The 20,398-nt window shown below is 48.5% G+C and overlaps 2 long non-coding RNA genes across 3 annotated transcripts in view; one reads left to right on the top strand and one right to left on the bottom strand.

Annotated features, from left to right (window-relative positions):
* Nucleotides 1–4,071, bottom strand: part of LOC140428071 (uncharacterized) — a 123,456-nt gene extending 119,385 nt beyond the window's left edge. The window contains exon 1 of one of the 2 annotated variants that reach the window (XR_011948693.1): nucleotides 3,634–4,071. This is a non-coding gene — a long non-coding RNA (uncharacterized lncRNA). Of the gene's footprint in view, nucleotides 1–3,295; nucleotides 3,395–3,633 lie in introns of those variants that run through there. The other variant, XR_011948695.1, reaches the window with a different exon arrangement.
* Nucleotides 1,522–19,436, top strand: LOC140428070 (uncharacterized). The gene is made up of 3 exons (XR_011948692.1): nucleotides 1,522–1,945; nucleotides 3,336–3,490; nucleotides 17,361–19,436. It is a non-coding gene; the product is annotated as an uncharacterized lncRNA (long non-coding RNA).
* Nucleotides 19,437–20,398: the final 962 nt, after the last annotated feature.

Raw genomic sequence — 20,398 nt, 5'->3', positions numbered from 1 at the left:
CTGTGCAGATAATAATGATAGCATGAGCCACGGTGTCCTGCTGGGGGGGATGGTGTTGGTGATGGCCGGGAACAGCCGGCAACGTATTTTTAAAGAGTGCCCCAATCTCCTAATATTAAAAATCAGGAGCCCATCCCCCACACATACAAGGGGACCACTCCATGTACACAGGCAACCTCCCCAACCCTGTGCTACTTTCAGATATATACAATATTTGTATATTTGGACAGTGCTGCGTATCAGACATGAGGCTATTCCTTGTCAAGAGAAGTGAGTGAAGCAAGAAACTCGCTAGACTTCAGGGATTAGAACTTCCGCTTTGGTCCTGACTGCGATCAGGCAGGATTGCAATGGAACTGGTTGGGAAATATCCATGTCCAAAAGTGGATTTCCCTCACCCTCAGCTCCAACAGGACAGCTGCTGGCCACCACTTCCCCATCCACCGCATGAAAACACAGAACCTGGCCAACCAGCTCATTTCCCTCTCATCCATCCTAGTTACTGCCTTCCAATGGAACAACCTGACATAAGATTACAGTCCACCCAAGATAGTGGCAACAGTGGTCCTCCTTATGTTGGAGGGATAGGGCCTTTTCATAAGATCTTGCATGTGATTCCTGGACAGTTGCTCCCTGGATTCAGGTGTTTTTTTTTTTCCATATCTCTGGTTCTTGAGGCATTGAGTCTTTTAATGAGACATGGCTTCACAGACCATATTCTCTGACCAGCTGCTTTGCCATTTGTGATTTGTGAACAATGCCACTTGACGGGCAGATATTACTTGTGCCCTTACCTCATACTCGCACTCGTGTTGCCCGTAAAGGAGAGCTGGCGAACAGTCAGAAGTCCACTCCCTACCTCAGGGATATTTTCAAGGGTACTACCCCTAGCTGACTGAGCAGGGATTAGTGAGCAAAGCTGGGAGGCAGGATTTTCCCTGTGAGCTTCTGCACTTCACCGTTAGCCTCAAATGAACCATGTGTGAAATTGTCACTCGATGAGATTTTCCTCAGAGCGGCCAGTTAATGGACAGAGAGTGGGCACACCATCCAACTGAGGATGGTGCATGGGATCTCAAAGGTTGAGGGCCTTGGAGCTTGAAAGAAGGGCACCATGGCAGGTAATAGTAAGGGGATGATGCTTGAAAATTGAGGCGCAATTTTCTCCCTTTGCATCTCTGCAACCTTTTCTCACTTGAAACTAAAATATAAAGAATAGTCGTTGCGGTCGGGTCACCGCAATGGAGATTGAGGGGTGAGCCCTCAATCGGGCAGTCAAAGGTTGCCTCCAGCTAATCATACCCCCACGCTGTCTGCATGAACCTGATTGGATATCACAATCAACCTCTTTCAAATGGTCTTAAGTGGTCGTTAGCAAGCTGAATCAGTTACCCGCCGTGTGTGGGTGGGTAACTCTGCTGCACTCACCTCATCCCACCTCCAGAAAATTACCCTGATGGGTGCTTAAGATCCAACTCGGACATTCTTAGCCTGTGCAGCCCGAGGCAATTGGGCCTGTTTTCTTCAATAGGAGCCTATAGGTGAAGGGTGCCTTTCATCAGAAAGGAGCACAGGATTTTCCTTCCCTGGGCTATTGGCTTATTCCTGATCCACTGCCTGACTGAGCTTTGTAATAGAAAATTGGGCATGCAACAAGAGCACAACAGCAAGCCTGTGACCCACTGTGAGACCTTTAGACTATTGTGTGAGAGACGAGAATGAAGACGCCCTCTCTGTGTCCTCTTTAGTCTTCACCCGCGTTCCAGAGATGGCCCCTGGAGTGCTGAGGGAATTTCCTGTGGGCCATAATTAAGAGATGCACAGATCTGATTGGCCTCTGTCCCTTTATATCCCATGCGCATCGTGGAGGATAAAGAGGAATATCAGCCACTACATTATGGTGTCTCTGTCCGAGAGGGATTTCTGTGCTTTGTGACTGACACAGGTGAGTAAAGGGAAGGAGGATGCCTGAAGGCGGGGGAGGGGAGTTGTCTGTGTGCAGCAGAGGAACCAGAACCACAAGTTTGACTGACTGATGTGCACAAAGGAAAGGAAAAAGATTGAAGGCAAACAGCAGCTGCCTTATTGAATGTACTCTGTATAACTTAGTGAGGTCTAACAAGCCCTGACCCGTTTCATATATGGAGACAGAACTATTAGACTGGGCCTTTGCTGGGTTGAACAGTGGAGCTTTGCCTCAGCTATATTGGGACCTTACTTCTCAAACACGCCACACTCTGCAGAGTTCTCTACATTACAAAGCAAACACCAACAGCTTTGCTCCTGCTGCTCGTTTTTCACTGTGTGTGATTTCTTCAACAGGGAAACAAAACATCAAAGTTTCACAATGCATTGCAGCTGCCACCTCCCTCCCTCCCTCCCTCCTGATACTCTTGCTATTCTCTCACCCTCTTTCCCTCTGTGGCGTTTAGTCATACTTTGACGCGGATTTTTTCACCGCCCTGAAACAACATTTAAAAGAAAATGTGGGAACGTTTTTGCAAAACTCGGCCTTGCACCTGGCCCCTCTCTTTCTTTCTCAGTAAAAATAGCATCACACATCCATCCATGAACTGCACAAAACTAATGGGTGAGACGCTGGAGGTTTTAAACTGAAAGAAACAAAGGCAGTTCTTTCCTCCCTGGTTACGACAGTATGTAATTCAATTAGGGGGAAATGATTTTATAAAAGAATAGTAATTGGATTCATTTAATGAACAGAACCTTGAATACAGGGTAGTTCAATCAGAAGCTTATTTGCAGAAACTCTAACAAAACACTTCTGGGCTCAGATAACATTACTTCTGGATTTAAGAAATCTTTGTTTAAAAAAAAAAGCTACTGCATTTGTTCTGTCTTTAACACATGTTTTAGTTTTTTAAAGTTCCAAAGTCCTGGCTGGTAAATTTCTACACTTGCTCAGCATGGAACTCAGTCCTTCAGATTTGGGAAGGTCTGAGGGTTAATCCCTGGCCTGTGCTGAATTAACCAGTCACACCAGGGCAATGGTGAACTGCAATTATCCTCCGTGTTCCTGGGCTCGTTCGGAATGACTAGATCCTACTTTGCATCCTTAACTAGTGTATCTTGCTGGAAATTGTATGTGTGTGGATGTTGGGTCAGGCACCAGTTCAATTTGGGATTAGCTGTGTTGCGCAAACCTCCCGCCCCCCCCCCCCCCCCCCCCCGCCCCCCCAACACACACCTCCATCCCTCCCGAACTCCCACACTATGGTTTGAAGCCTAATGTACTTAGTGTGTGATTTTTAAACCTCTCTGCCTGGCAGTCACTTACCCACTCTGTTCCCAATGCGATCTCCAATTTCAAATTGCAGACATCAAAGCCTGAAGCTGGCAGGGTTCTTTTTTAAACATGCCGATTGGACTCCGAGTGCGTTCACGGTGTCTGTCTGCCATTATCACCTGAACCATCAGCTTTTCGCCGGTAAAAAGCTGCCGTGATGCAAAACCAGGGCCTGGGGAGACCCGTGTAAGTATAAATGTTCATTTTTTGTTTGTAGGTTTCTTCAAAAGCCGGTAGGTGGAGGAATGGTTCTCCGGCCCCCATTAAGAGTCTTTAGGCCTACCCTTCCCTGCCGCTCCCCTGACCACAGTGGTCCTTCTGAAGCTCACCTTGTGCTTGAGAAATGTTTCCCTGGGTTGGTGGTCTCTGAACCGCCTGATTTTAATAACCAGGTGGCCTGTTCCCGCAGACGTCTTGGCTGCTTCAGTCTAGAATTTGGCCAACAATATGGTAAACTCAGGCGAACGTCCCTGCTACCTCTCCCAGCTGTGCCAAGCTGCTCGCTGGGCTATGTTCCCACCGAGGAGTAACTGTGGAGGAAAAACTGGCAGCAGTGTACCATAGCCCGGCCAGCATCGATGTCTTTAAGAAGAGACGAGAAATTGGAAGGGGGAATAAATTCAACATTTGATCCACATGAATGGGCTGTGCGTTTTAGAATTGTACAAGAATTATAACAGAGGAGTGATTGAAAACTGTTTCTGTATAGCAAAGAGAATCTTAAAACTGACTGCATTCTTTCTCCATTGTGTCAAAGGAACCTTTTGAAATTAAATTAGTCACGCTCATTAATGTGATGGACAGCGGAACAGGGGAATAGAGCTCAAATCCAATTTGACACTTTTGCTTCGGTTCTTCACCGCCCTGGTGTCAAAGTTCAGGTTGTGCCCGGTCTGCCGAAAATGCTGGGCTTGCCGGATCAAACAATCCTTTCTTGTTCCAATGCCTTCTCCGTCTTGGCATCGGACAAAAGATGGGACCTACTTCCCTTACCTCATTGACACCGTTTACTTTGACCCACGACCCTGGACTCTGGTTGTCAAATAGGAAAAGGGTGACCTGGGTAGTATTCTGTTTCGGAGCAGATTTGGCACATATTCTAAATATGCCTAAACTTAGCATATATTTGAGTGACCTTAAAAGATTTGATAATCAACCAAAGGGTTTCTGATCAAAGAAGCAATGCTAATAGTCAGTGTTTTGGTAGCCACCTTTGAAGAGGGTGAATTTGAAGCCATCCCACCATGAGAGGGATGCAAATAGTTACAGGGAGACTGAAGGGTGCCAGCGAGACATAATAGAGTCACTATCCATTATCCTTTGTAGAAAATGGATATTTGCAAATGTCTTGCAGGAATGTACAACCCCTGTTGTTTAAGCTGACCCAACCCCTTTGATATCCATTTGAAAAGAGACCCTGGGGGATTGCTCTGCGCTGTTTTCTTTTGAACATAGTTTGAAAAGAGAACCAATTTGGGGGGGGGAGGGAGGAGGGGAAGGAAGAGGGTCAGTGGGAGGCTATCAACTTATAAAGAACCTCCTGGTTGAGTTTGCAGCTCCAGTATAAGTTCAAACAGTGTTGGGTACGAATACTATTCAGGAGCTAACTGAAGTTTTGTCTCCTGCTGAATCACTGAAAAGGAGTGCAAGTTACTTTGAGTTCTGAATTATATTACTGTTTGAGTTATTTAAATATTTTCTATTGAATTAGCTCACTATATCATAGGCGGCACGGTAGCACAGTGGTTAGCACTGTTGCTTCACAGTGTCATGGCCCCAGGTTCGATTCCCGGCTTGGGTCACTATCTGTGCGGAGTCTGCACGTTCTCCCCGTGTCTATGTCGGTTTCCTCCGGGTGCTCCAGTTTCCTCCCACAAGTCCCGAAAGACATGCTTGTTAGGTGGATTGGACATTCTGAATTCTCCCTCTGTGTACCCGCACAGGCGCTTTGGAATGTGGCAACTAGGGGCTTTTCACAGTAACTTCATTGCAATGTTAACTTGTGACAATAAATATTATTATCATTTTATTATATCAATGGAACACCGAAGAGGACCATAGCACCTCCACCACCCCCCCCCCCCCCCCCCAATCCCAATGATAGGGGCTGTGGGGATTAAATAGGGTGAGAATACATACCTCCCTATTTGTGTCATACTCCAGCTGCCTACGGCCATTTTAACTCGGATATTTGGATGCATTGACGCAGCAGTTTGAAGCACCCATAATAAATATGGAAATGTTGGGATCCAATGTCAAAAACAGGACACTGTGACACCATTTTAACTTGAAGTCATGGGATTCTCAGCACCTGTGCCAGATGAGGCCCCACTCCAGGCCTGGGCAGATGACTCCCCTCCGAAACTGAAATGGGAGTGTAAAAAGCTCTTTGGGGTTCATAAGTGTGCGCTTGGCACAAGCCCAAGTTAAAATCAGGGTTCATGGTGCTCATTTTATGGAACAGATTTTCTATCTTCACATATTCCCTTTTTCTTTCCTGCAACCGTCGACTCAAAATGTTCCAATTGTGACGAAAAACATATCCAGAAGCCATCAAGAAACTAGTCACCAAAAAAAATCAAACAGTAACTTCAGAAGAAAAGCCTTTACCCAAAAGTGGTGAGAATGTGGAAAGATCTCTGCCACAGAGAGTAGTTGAAACAAATCGTATAGATGCATTTAAGAGGAAATTGGGTGAAGGGGATAGATGGTTACCATGGTGGATTTGCATGAGAAAAGATGATGACATTCGAGTGGAGAATAATCATGGAATTTACGGTGCAGAAGGAGGCCATTCGGCCCATCGAGTCTGTACCGGTTCTTGGAAAGAGCACCCTACCCAAACCCACCCCCCCCACCCTATCTCCGTAACCCAGTAACCCCACCCAACACTAAGGGCAATTTTGGACACTAAGGGCAATTTAGCATGGCCAATCCACCTAACCTGCACATCATTGGACTGTGGGAGGAAACCGGAGCACCAGGAGAAAACCCAATCACACACGGGGAGAACTTGCAGACTCCGCACAGACAGTGACCCAAGCCGGGAATCGAACCTGACACCCTGGAGCTGTGAAGCAATTGTGCTAACCACTATGCTACCGTGCTGCCCTTCGCATCGCAATCAAATGGATTGGCCCAATGGCCTGTATCTGTGCCAGATGTAAAGTAATCCCATGTAGCTGCTGGCTGCCCTCGGGGAATTCGAATATTGCCCTTCATTTGCAAAACTAGACAGTGAGTGTCGTCAGGCCTTTTGGTCACAAGACCTCACACTGAGTCTGACTTCACCATCATTCTGAATCCTGTAGTGACTGGGTAGCGGGGAGGCCACAACCTCTGGCTGAATATTTGCCAGATTCACAAGAATGATACTTGGGGCTAAAGGGGTCAAATTATTTGGAGAAGTTGCATAGACTAGTCTTGTATTCCCTTGAGTGTAAGAAAGAAAGTCAAGGCTTGCACCTTCCATGACATCCGGATGTCCCAATGTGTTTTACAGCCAATGAAATACCTTGGAAAGTAGTCACCGTTGCAATGTAGGAAAAGTGAAAATCAATTTGCACAAGGGAAGATCCCGGGCGGGACTCCCTCAGCCCGGGGCCGGGCTGGAGAATCCCCGCGACCGGGTCACGCCGCCCCGACGCCGGCACGTGATTCTCAGCCGGTGGCAACTTAGCGTGGAAGGGTCAGGTGGCGGCCGGTGGGGGAGGGGAGGGGGTGCCGACACCGGGGGGGGGGGGAGCCTCCGATGCGGCCTGGCCCGCGATCAGGGCCCACCGATCGGCGGGCCGGCCTCTCTGGCTGGGGGCCTCCTTTCCTACGCGCCGGCCCCTGTAGTCCTACGCCGTGTTGCGTCGGGGACGGCGCGTTGAAGGAGGCCACTGCGCATGTGCACGTTGGCGCCAGTGCCACTGCGCATGCGTGACTCCCGCGACACCATGTTCGCGCCGGGATCGGCAGCTGGAGCAGTGTGAACTGCTCCAGCACCGTGTCGGTAGGAGCCAGAATTAGTGCTGGCAGCGGCCCGTTCACGTCGTCGTAAAACGCGACGGCGTTTACAACGGCGTGGACACTCAGCTGCGGGATGAGAGAATCCCGCCCCCATGTACATCAGTGGCATTATGGCCAGATTTTCTGTTTTTGTGACGTTGATTGAGGGATAAATATTGACCAGAGCACCAGAGATAACTCTTTTACTCCTCTTCTGTATCGTATCATGGGATCTTTTGTGTTGACCTGAGAGGGCAGACAGTGCCTCGTTTTAGCGTTTCATCCTGAAGACTGCCCCTCTCACAATGCAGCACTTCCTCAATTCTACACTGGAGCTGGAGCCTTGACTTTGTGCTTAAGGCCTTGATTGGAGTGATCTAACTGAGGTGTTGATAATGACTAAAGGATTTGATAGGATTGACAGAGAAAAACTCTGTGTGGCATTTTCCAGCTCCATCATAGCGAGCAGAACGTGAAAAATGGCCAAACGTCATTTTCCCACAGATCTAAAAAGAGTTCCCAATTTTCAGTTCCTGTCTTTGATGGTGGGTTGGGTCACCTGACACGCTATGTCAGAAGCAGGTTTGTATTCAATTGATATTATGCATACTTATTAAAAGGGCCAGTTGCCAGAATCATGTTCCCACTCCAGATCAGATCCAGAATCACGCTCCCATTCCAAATAAGAGGCAGGATTCTCCCAGTCCCGCGTCAGGCCGGAGAATCCCCACAACCGCGCCAAGCCGCCCTGGTGCCGGCATGCGATTCTCCGCTGCCACCATTGGCGCCGAGGCATTTGGCGCGCCGCCAGTCGCGGGCCGCTCTACGCGGTCGGGCTGCCGCTTCTCCGGCCCGGATGGGCCGCTCTAAAAAGGTAGAGTCCCACCGGCGCCGTCCATGCCTGGTCGCAGCTGGCGGGAACATCAGGACTTCAAACGGTTCAGGGGGAGGACAGGGATATCAACGCCTATACTGATGGGATCAAGGATTAGAGGGGAGGCAGGAGAGTGATTGGGGAGAAGGAAACCTGCACTTGATGTTCCTCCAGTACGGTAGGAGGAATTTTGATGGTAACGGGGAGTGGAAGATGGTTTGGTGGCAAAACCTCGGCACCATCATTTTTCAAACTGATCCAATGATGCAGTACGAAAACAAACTATGTAAAGAAAATGCCAGGGGAGGGCTGCCAGATCTTGTGGAAGGAGTCAACTACTGCATTTGGGGGCCGATTGAAAGGATACTCGACTATTCCAAATGGACTGGAGGGCACAGCTGAGACGTGTTAGGAACAGTTAAATGATAATGAAGAGAATGTGGTATCTTAACTCATGTTGCGTATTCTTCTGATATTAGAAAGCCGATTGGAACCATTGTAAGACTGGCTTTGAAACCCTTTGTTTCTCTTGTAGAAAATCCTGAGTGTCAGAAGGAACCAACTGAAAAGGGGCCAAATGCATCTGCCTCATGGTGCTAAGACCCCAAGACATTGCAACTGGCAGTGTGAGAACTTGAAGCCGCACTCCCCCACAGTACTCTCAGAACATGAGTCCAAGTCGGGACTGTTGTGTAATCTAAAGAACAGAGTCTGATAGCTCTCTGATTGAAGTTTCTCTCAGCTGGCAGAACTCAGTGAGATCCAAACCCCTATGTGAAAACCCTGTTATGTCTGAGTCAGTAGTTGGGGGGGCGGGGGGGGGATAGTGTTGGGAGGGCTGCCCAGAATGCTGTAATAGTGCTTCAAGAATCTTAGTGGGATGTAATGTTTGGGATGAAAGTGACCCATGGGCTTCACAATGATTCCCTTGTTAGCGGCTGGAAGATGACCATTGTAGGCTTATGTTCAATCATGTTTCTATTCAATGTTCCCACAGGCATGAGCATGAGAGCCCCATGTATAAAGCAGGTAATGTTTTGTTCATCCTGGCAATCAAGGTAAAGGAGAAGAAGGCTCCATCGCTGCCGGGCTGGGCTAAGGGAAGAGCCTCATCAGGATGATCAAGGGCCAGTGGGGCCCCCTCAAGGCACAGACGCTGAGGCTGACAGAGTCATTGAGTGGAGGCATCTGCCAAGACTAAGGGTGTGCAGAAGACGCCCCTAATACTTCCAGATGAGCGAGAGACAGTGTTGTCGATGCCTTCGCATGTCTTGGGTGTGGTGTCTCACATTAGCCATATTCTCTGGGAGGAGTTGATGCCACAGGAACTGGGAGGTCATCCATTGCCAGTGGATCTAAAAGTGGCCACTGCTCTGAACTTCTTTGTGAACAGCTCCTTCCAGGGCTCCATTGGTGACCTCTGCAGAATTCCTGAATCATCTGCCCCCAAATGCATCTGAGAGGTTACTGACGCCCTATTCAGCAAGGCACACAACTGTGTCCAGTTCTCCCTACATGTAGCTAAGCTAGAGCAGTGGGATTTGCAGTAATCTCTGGATTCCCATGGATGCAGAGTGTCATTGCTTGCACTCATGTGGCTTTAAGAGCTCCCTGGTAACACCCAGTACAATTTGTCAACAGGAAAGTGTTCCATTCTTTCAATGTGCAACTGGTCTGCAGCAGATACTGCAGGTATGTGTGAGATAACCTGGAAGCTCCCACGACTCATACATCTTCACTCACTCGCAGGCGCCACGGATCTTTGAGGGCCCTCAACTTGGCTCCTCTGTGGAAGAGGCTACCCGCAAATGACGTGTCAGATGTCTGTTCAGTGGTGTCAAAGTGCCTCAAAGGAGAGGTGTAACGCTGTTCATTCTGCAACATGCTTCATTTATTGAGAAGACCATTGGCATCTTTGAAGATGTTTTTTCAATGTCTGGACAAATCAGGTGACGCTCTCCAGTGACCTCCCTGCAGGATCTCACACATCACCATGGCTTGCTTCCTTCTACACAACCTGGCATTACAAAGGAGGGCTGCCTTGCCAGAGTGAGATATGGAGGAAACCAGGAATGCCAGCTAGTGGGGAACATGCTACTTTTCACAGCTGACACCGCATTCAGGTCAGGATTGTCTAGCCCCTGCACCCCCCTCCTCCCCACTTTCCACGGCGGCTTTCCTCATTTGTCTCTGGCAGATCCTTCCAGTCCTGCCAAAGTCCTCTGCGTGGCTCGCCCACCCTGCCACCGGGGAATATGTTGCGAGGGGTTGACTTCAGTGGGACTGGAAGACCGCTCCCAGTGGAATGGGGGCTGGAAAACCCTACCCATTGTCTCTGGAGTGGAAAATGCCGCCCCATATTTCCTCTGGTGGGAGCCCAGAAAAGGACAGGGAGGAGGGGCATTACCTTAAATTCAGAACTAGGACGACGTCAGGAAGAATTTCTTCACACAATTGGCAGTGGAAGTCTGTAATTCCCTCCCCCACAAAGCTGTTGAGGCTGGGGCGCGGGGGGGTGGGGAGGGGGGGGGGGGGTCAAGTGGGGGTCAAGACGGCCTTCCTAGAATTTTCTTTGGAGTGCAGTGTGCCAATGGAGTGTTATTGCTCAGCATTCAACCAATTAACAAAGGGTCACATTCTGAGCTGGTGAGGGTAATACCTGTCAGTCTCATGTACCAACAGTTACAGCAGCTGTCCTCAGCAGCTGAATAGCTTCCCGGAGGTAAGAGATAATCAGACAGAAAAGCAGCTGTCACGAAAATCAAATAGGATTGTGCACCTCGTTTGGTGGGGAGAGTGAAAGCTGCTCTGGCAAGGTGGGATGGTCTCCCTCTGTCACTGGCGGGCCAGGTACAGGCAGTTACAATGAACGTGTTGTCACGATTTCTGTTTATTTTTCAATGCCTGCTGATTTTCCTGCCAAAGGCTTCTTTCAGAGAGATTGAGGGAAGGATTACTTTGTTCATATGGGGAGGAAAGGTGGCCAGAGTTAGAAAGGTGCTGCTACAGAGGAGAAGACAGGCAGGGGGTTTGGGTCTTCCGCACCTGATGTATTACTACTGGGCGGCGAATGTGGAGAAGGTGCGGAGCTGGGTCAGAGGGGTTGATTCCCAGTGGGTCAGAATGGAGGAGAGTTTGTGCAGGGGGTCGGGACTGAAAGCACTAGCAATAGCGCCGCTCCCGACGGCCCTGGGGAAATACTCAGGGAGTCCGGTAATAATAGCTTCATTGAGAATTTGGAGGCAGTTCGCCAACACTTCGGGTTGGGGGCAGGGTCAAGGGAAATAATGATTCGGGGGAACCACAGATTTGAGCCAGGGAGGTGGGATGGACATTTTCGGAAATGGGAGGAGAAGGGGATTAAGATACTAAAAGAGTTGTTTCTTCGGGGTCAGTTTACAGGATTGAAGGAGCTGGAAGCGAAGTATGGGCTGGACCAGGGGGAAATGTTTACATACATGCAGGTTCGAGATTTTTCCAGAAAGGAGATACAGAGCTTCCCGGTGGAGCTGGCCTCCACATTGCTGGAGGAGGTGCTGACGCCAGGGGGACTGGAGAAGGGGGTAGTATCAGCGGTTTACGGAGCTATTTTGGAAGAGGAGAAGGCACCACTGAAAGAGATCAAAGCAAAGTGGGAGGAAGAGTTAGGAGAGGATATGGAGGAGGGGTTCTGGTGTGAGATGCCTCCACCTCGTGCGCGAGGTTGGGGCTGATACAGCTGAAGGTGGTATACAGAGCACACCTCTCGAGGGCGAGGATGAGCCAATTCTTTGAAGGAGTAGAAGATGTGTGTGAACGTTGCCGGGGGGGGGGGGGGGGGGGGGCTAATCACGTTCATATGTTTTGGTCCTGTCCAAAGCTAGAGCAATACTGGAAGAAGGTTTTTAGGGTAATTTCTAAAGTGGTGCACGTGAAACTGGACCCGGGCCCCCAGGTGGCCTCATTTGGGGTGTCGGACCAGCCAGTGTTGGAAACGGGTGCGGCGGCAGATGTTGTAGCCTTCGCCTCGCTGATCGCCCGAAGGCAAATCCTGATAGGTTGGAGAGCAACCTCTCCACCCTGTGCCCTGGCGTAGCGGGGGGACCTGTTGGAATTCTTGACTCTTGAGAAGGTTAAGTTTGAACTGAGGGGAAGGATGGAGGGGTTCTACAATTCATGGGCATTATTCATTATGCACTTTCAAGAATTGGATAACATCGAACATTAGTTGGGGCGGTTGGGGGGGGGAGGGGGGCTGTGTGTGTTAATGGCGACTATGGGTGATCCCTAATTCCTTTCTGTCATTTGTTTGTGTGAACATGCAGGCTAATGTTTGGGGTTTGGTGGGAGGATGGGATCATGTTATTGATATGGGGACTGACATATTTGTTATTGATTATTGTTTATTGTTGGTGGGTGTAAATTTGGGAGAAAATGTGAACAAGGAGGAGAATAAAAAATATTTTTAAAAAAAGGATTGTGCACCTCAACTTACCCTTGCTCTGCGAGTCTGGCATTTTAAAATATTTTGCCCAGCAGCAGATTGAGCGTAAATGAGGGCAGTTCTGGGCAGTTCTGGGAACTTCATTGAGGATTCCTAAACTCACTTCACAAAGGGCCCTTGTGGTTAGGAGACAAAGGTCTTTTGTCCTATCAGTCTGGCCTGCATTGAACTAGAGGTGGCTCTGTAATATAAACACCACGCAAAAGAGTAGGAACATCAGGACCAATGCAAGGCATTGAGGTAATAGGCAATGCACAGACATTACGTATTATGTACTATTTTGCATTAATATCTTGATGACCGTTTCCACTTTGCATCATGTTTAAAAGTGAACCTTGATGCCACTTTACCACTCATTCTGTACTTAGACACTTAGAATTAGACACCTAGAATTTACAGTGCAGAAGGAGGCCATTCAGCCCATTGAGTCTGCACCGGCTCTTGGAAAGAGCACCCCACTTAAGGCCACACCTCCACCTATCCCCATAACCCAGTAACCCCACCCAACCTTTTTGGACACTAAGGGCCATTGCAGAAAAATAACTTGGAGAAAGCACAAGAGATTTCATAGTTGAATGAAAAGCAAGACTAATGCCCAAATTCAAAGGTGATTCTCTTGAATTACTGCTGGGTGCAGTCATGGACATACCTTCCCCAACAATGGAACAATGGGAGGACCAGTGGTTAGCACTGGGACTGTGGCGCTGTGGACCCAGGTTCAATCCCGGCCCTGGGTCACTGTCCATGAGATGTTTGCACATTCTCCCCATGTCTGCATGGGTTTCACCCCACAACCCAAAGATGTGCAGGTTAGGTGGATTGGCCACGCTAAATTTCCCCTTTATTGGAAAAAAAAAATTGGCTACTCTAAATTTATTTTAAAAAACAATGGGAGGACAAACTTGCTGCTGTTGACAAGAAGATGTGGTTGAAGTAACTGAGGAGGTGAGCATTGTGCCCAGGTCATGGGTGCAGTTTAATGACCTCACCAGGTCAGAGAAAGTGAATACATTTTCTCATTCACCTGTATCCTACAGATGCACTGCATCTACCAAGTGAATACACAATCTCTGCTTGTCACCCCTGGACACCCCGGAGTCCAACCACATGACTTCTTCTTCCAGTCTCTGACCACGTAACCTGCCCCTACCACGTGGTTTTCAGCCTGTCCACCACCCTGAAATACACCATCACCAAGGCCAATCTCGGAGTGACTAGGCCGCGGGGGCATGAGGCCTCGCCAGCAAAACTGGAATGCCCGAGCCAACCCTGAAGCGACAGGGACCCGCCTGACTACACCGGAAGATGAACCCGACCTCGCCGCCCCACGATACCAGACCAACCCACATGCAATCCGCTCCAGTGAACGTGCCACCACCACCATCATCCACGATCCCTCCAAACGTAACCACCTACCTTATGGAAATCCAGCCCTCACATCTAAGAACAGCCACCGACCTAGGAAGCGGGGAAAACGCGCCGGTCTGAAGGTGAGAGTTAAATTACGTGGCTTCAAGACTCCTCTCCCCAGCATACTCCTGGCGAACGTTCAAGCGATTGAGAACAAGCTGGATGACCTCTACGCTAGACTTACCTCCCAGAGGGAAGTGAGGAACTGCTGTATGCTCTGCTTCACCGAGACATGGCTTACTCTGGCCACACTGGACTGCACCATCCAATCCAAAGGCTTCTCGATCCACCAGATGGACCGCCCATTGGCCTCGCGCAAATTGAAGGGCGGGGTGTTTGCCTCCTCATCAGCACCTCCTGGTGCTCGGATGTGGTGTCCCTAGCGTGCCACTGCTCCCCAGACCTCGAATACCTGACCTGTCGCCCTTTCTACCTCCCACGTGAATTCACCTGTGCACTCATCACAGCAGTCTACATACCACCCCAGGCGGAAGTGAAGAAAGCACTTGATGAACGACACTCCACCATCAACAACAAAGAAACAAATCACCCTAAAGCCTTGACAATCGTGACTGGAGACTTCAACCAGGCCAACCTTAGGAAGGTTCTACCCAAACTCCATCAACATACCTCCTGCCCACCAGAGGTGCAAATACCCTGGACCACTGCTACACGAGCATCCAAGGTGCCTACCGTTCCATTCCTCGACCGCACTTTGGCAAATCCGACCACAAGTCGGTACTCCTACTTCCGGCTTACAAACAGCAACTCAAGCGTGCTGAACCAGTCAAGAAAACAGTGCAGTGCTGGTCCGAGGAATCTGAGGACATCCTCCACGTCTGCTTGGAGTCTGTGGACAGGTTAATATTCAAGGCCGTGGCAGCTAACCTGGACGAGCACGCAACCACCGTCACAGATCAGTAAGTGTGTCAAGGACTGTGTACCAAAGAAGACAATACGGGTGTTCCCCAATAGGAAGCCCTGGCTCAACCAAAAGGTTCACTCCCTACTGAAGTCCTGGATGGAGGCGTTCAAGTCTGATGACCCTGACCTATATAAGAAATCCAGGTATGACGTACGTAAAACCATCAGGGATGCAAAAAGACAACACCGGATCAAAGTAGAGTTCCAGGTCAACGACACAAACCCAGGACGTCTATGGCAGGGCCTGCACAAGATCACAGGCTATAAAGCAAGGCCAGGCGGAATGTCTGGAGCTGGAGCATCCCTCCCCGATGAACTAAACAAGTTGTATGCCCGCTTTGAACAATCAGCCAATACATCAGTGCCACCCGCCACAACAGCCTTGGACACACCCAGACCCACTAGTACAGCCTCGGAGGTAAGAGCTGCCTCTAGGGCAGCATGGTAGCATTGTGGTTAGCACAATTGCTTCACAGCTCCAGGGTCCATTCCCCGCTGGGTCACTGTCTGTGCAGAGTCTGCACGTTCTCCACGTGTGTGCGTGGGTTTCCTCCGGATGCTCCGGTTTCCTCCCACAGTCCAAAGATGTGCAGGTTAGTGGATTGGCCATTTTAAATTGCCCTTAGTGTCCAAAATTGCCCTTTGTGTTGGATGGGGTTACTGGGTTATGGGGATAGGGTGTAGGTGTGGGTTTAGGTAGGGTGCTCTTTCCAAGAGCCAGTGCAGACTCGATGGGCCGAATGGCCTCCTTCTGCACTGTAAATTCTATGAATCTATGAAAGTAAACCCGCGGAAAGCGACGGGCTCCGACGGAGTCCCTGGGCGAGCACTCAGAGACTGCGCTGACCAGCTGGCGAGTGTATTCGCAGATATCTTCAACACCTCACTTCTCAGCTCCGAGGTCCCTACCTGCTTCAAGATGACCACCAGTACCAAAGAAGAACAAGGTGGCATGCCTCAACGACTCCCGACCGGTGGTCCTGATGTCTGCTATCATGAAATGCCTTGGACTTGACCCCTCCCTGTGCAGCTGGATCCTTGACTTCCTCACCAACAGACCACAATCTGTCAGGATAGATAACAAAACCTCCTCCACAATAGTCCTCAACACTAGGGCCCCGCAAGGATGTGTTCTCAGTCCTCTACTGCACTCCCTATACACACACACGACTGTGTGGCAAGATTAAACTCCAACTCAATCTTTAAGTTTGCGGATGATATGACTGTGGTGGGTCGTATCTCAAACAACGACGAATCAGACTGCAGAAGGGAGATAGAACACTTGGTTGCATGGTGCACCGAAAACAACCTCTCTCTAAATGTCGAAAAGACCAAGAAACTGATCATCGACTTCAGGAAGCGTAGCACGACCCCCTCCCCACGTCTACATCAATGGCTCCGAAGTGGAGATGGTCGGTAGCTTTAAGTTCCTGAGGGTCACCATCACCAACAGTCTGTCCTGGTCCACTTACATTGATGCAACAGCCAAGAAAGCCCAACAACGTCTCTACTTCCTACTGAAGCTAAAGAAATTCGGCATGTCTGCATTGACTCTCTCAAACCTCTACAGATGTGCCAAAGAGAGCATCCTATCCGGCTGCATCACAGCTTGGTATGGCCACCGCTCGGTCCAAGTTCGCAAGAAACTGCAAAGTGTGGTGAACTCAGCCCAACGCATCACACAAGCTTGCCATTGATTCTGTCTACACCTCCCGCTGTCTCAGAAAAGCAGACAGCATTGTCAGAGACCCCTCCCACCCAGGCTTTGCCCTCTTCCAGACCCTTCCATCAGGCAGAAGGTACAGAAGTCTGAAGACCCGCACATCCAGACATAGGAACAGCTTCTTCCCCACAGCTACTTGACTCCTCAACGACTCTCTCTTGGACCGATTTATTCCCTGCAAGAACACTATTCACAAGGCCCTATGCTGCTCGTGTTTGGCCTTGTTCCGCATTGTAACCAATCACTATTTGTTGATGTACCACTGTCAATGTACTCTGTCGATTATTCTTTTGTCTACTATGTACTATGTACATTCCCTTGGCCGCAGAAAAATACTTTTCACTGCACTTTGGTACATGTGACAATAAATGTCAATCAATCAATCAAAGAGATAGTGGACTCGAGGTGGGTCACCACAAACAGTCCAGGACACAGATAATAATAATAATTTGAAGAAGACACCATGAAGATAAGGGGCAGATCTGTATTCATCAATCAGAGATGCTGAGACAGGGAACGTTAGATGGTTAGTGACGGAATTACAAATATCTGATCACTTGCTGACTTTATTTCATCAGTGACTGTATAATGATTATGACAATAGTTACTTTGCAATGATTAATTAATATCCCTGTCTTATATTTTCCAGAGCCAACATCTTAGAACAAGAGTTACTGGAGATGAATGAGGATGATTCCACAAGGACCTAATTCCTTCTGAGTGTTTGCCATCAGAGGGGCTGGTTTAGCACAGGGCTAAATCGCTGGCTTTGAAAGCAGACCAAGGCAGGCCAACAGCACGGTTCAATTCCCGTACCAGCCTCCCCGAGCAGGAATGTGGCGACTCGGGGCTTTTCACAGTAACCTCATTTTGAAGCCTACTTGTGACAATAAGTGATATTCATTCATTCATTTCATTTCATTGGAGAAGGCCCCACCATGCACCAGTGCAGATATTTGCACTGTCGTGGGTCCGCTTAGACAGTTAGTTGGGTTTACACCTAGTGCTTCACATCTCACAAGTAAACACAAGCAGACACTGGTAGCTGCGGCAGTTATGGAGAGTCTGGTTGTAGGTCGCAATCCTTTCCAGAGTCAGCTCAGATGGAGATGGTCTGGGGGTTACCATTGAGAAGGAAAATGATAGCGGCTTCTCAGCAATTTGAAGTATAGTGACAGATAGCATGGACACTCTCCAGAATAGCAAAGGGTACCGAGATGTCCAGATAGCGTGTTGTTTGCTCAACTGGAAGAATTGACTGAACTGTCTAGATATGTAGGCATCCCTGGCAGAATTGTATGTTGTACGTCTGTCAATGAATGTCTCATGTTCATATTCCTTCCCATCCTCTTCTTCAATCTTCCCCTGATTTAAAGATGGGTGATGATCTTCTTCATCATCCTCCACCTATAATCCTGGCTGCTGCATGACGCCAGGGTGCAGCACACAACTATCATCCTGAAACCCAGACTGGAAAGTACGAAAGGCTACCTCCAGATGCTTGCTGATGCCCAGTTTGAGCCATGCCAGGGTCACTCTGCTCCTGACCTCATGACAGCCTTCATCGAAACATGAACAAAAGAGATGAATTCAAGAGATGAGGTGAGAGTCACTACCCTTGACATCAAGGCAACATTTGATTGAGTGAGGCATACAAGGAGCCCCAGCAAAACTGAAGTCAATGGGAATCAGGGGGAACACTACTCATTGGTTGGAGTCATGCCTAGCACGAAAGAAGATGGTTGTGGTTGTTGGAAGTTAATCATCTCAGTTCCAGGCATACCTCAAGGTCAAACCATCTTCAGCTGCTTCTTCAATGACGTTCTCTTCATTGTAGGGTCAGAAGTGGGGATGTTCATGGATGATTGTACAATGTTCAATACCATTTATGATCCCTCAAATAGTGAAGCAGTCAGTGTCCATATGCAGAAAGACCTGGACATTGTTCAAGCTTGGGGTGATAAGTGGCAAGTGTTACGCAAGGGATGTATTCGGAAATTGGGTCCAATAATGAGACCTCAATGTAGCAAGCAATTTAAGGCTAAACAATCTGAGGGGAAAAAAAACCCTGCTATGCATAGAGTCAGAGGGATACGCCCACACCTGGCCGAGTTACATTGTCCCAGTCAGACTTCAACTCATTAATGGGAATAGGCAGGATGCCCCCAGACCCCATTATTCTTTGCGACACTCATGTCTGACCAGCTATTTGCCCATTACAGAGTTTCATGGCCTCTTTGTTAATGTGAGGTTAGTTGCATATCAATAGCCTGGCGCTGTTCTTTTGTATAAACAGCAGTGGGCAATCAGCCAAGATAACAATGATGGATTCAAGCCTGGAAACCCCAGCAGGACACCTTTGTTTGATGGGCTGGGTGGAGCTGAGAGAGAAGGAATGAAGTTTTGAACAATTACATAGGAGATGGTTTTGGAAATCGACAGAGAAGATCATGAAAGTTGCCACAGAGGCAGGCTTTAGAAAACGTGTTTAGAACAAATGTCCCTACCAGAAGAAAGATTGCTCCATAAATGCATGTATTGCCTTTGTCTGCCTTTGAAAGTGGCATGAGACCTGCATGTTCTGTTACAGTGTTGTTTAATGGGAACTGGTGTGTTAAGGTTAAGAAACTGCATGTAATCTGTTATTGTTAGGGTTGAATTTTAAAAGTTTAACTATTGTTTTCTTTTCTTTTCTTTCAATAAAGTTTGTTTATGAAATAACCAAGCCCTGTTTCTTATATTATCACTCCTGGAATGAGTCGATCTTTCTGCAATGTTTTAAATGTTATGGCTCTGGTTCAGCCGCTTATCTACATTTGAGAGCTGTCTAGGCATCCGTGAAAAAGGATACATTTGTGAAAATGAGCATCACCACAAGAGAGAATTTAACCACATCCCTCAACATTCAATGGCATTACCATTGCTGAATCCCCCACTGTCAAAAATGTGGGTTTACCATTGACCAGAAACTGAACTGGACCAGCCATATGAATATTGTGGCTACAAGAGCAGATCAAAGGTTAGGAATTCTGCTGTGAGTACCCTACCACCTGACTACCCAAAGTTTTTCGACCATCTACAAGGTACAAGTCAGGAGTGTGATGGAATAATTTCCACTTGCCTGAATGAGTGTAGCTCCAACAACTCCCAAGAAGCTTTCTGCATCCAGGACAAAGCAACCCACTTGATTGGCACTCCACCCACCACCTTTAACATTTATTCCCTCCACCACTGGCGCACAGAGGCAGCAGTGTGTACCATCTACAAGTTGCACTGCATCATCTCACCAAGCCTCCTTTGACAAACCTTCCAAACTTGCGACCTCTACCATCTAGAAGGGCAAGGGCAGCAGATTCATTGGCACTGACACACCACTAATTGCAAGTTCCCCTGCAAGCCACAAACCATCTTGACTTGGAATTATATCACTGTTCCTTCACTGTCACTGGGTCAAGGTCCTGGAACTCTATCATAACAGCACTGTGGCTGTATTAACACCACATGGATTGCAGCAGTTCACAAAGACAGCTCACCACCACCTTCTCAAGGACAACTGAGGGTGGGCAATAAATGCTGGCCTATCCCACGCAGTGGTCTTGTGATTTTCATTGTCACATTTCAACACCTTATTGGTGAGGCTCCTCAGAGATGTCATGAGCTAAGTTTGAAGGCCGAGTACCTTGTCTG

This window comes from Scyliorhinus torazame, chromosome 8 (genome assembly GCF_047496885.1).
Source record: "Scyliorhinus torazame isolate Kashiwa2021f chromosome 8, sScyTor2.1, whole genome shotgun sequence".
Lineage (NCBI taxonomy): Eukaryota > Metazoa > Chordata > Chondrichthyes > Carcharhiniformes > Scyliorhinidae > Scyliorhinus > Scyliorhinus torazame.
Note: the sequence above shows the minus strand (reverse complement) of the source record. Positions and strands in the feature narration are given on the sequence as shown.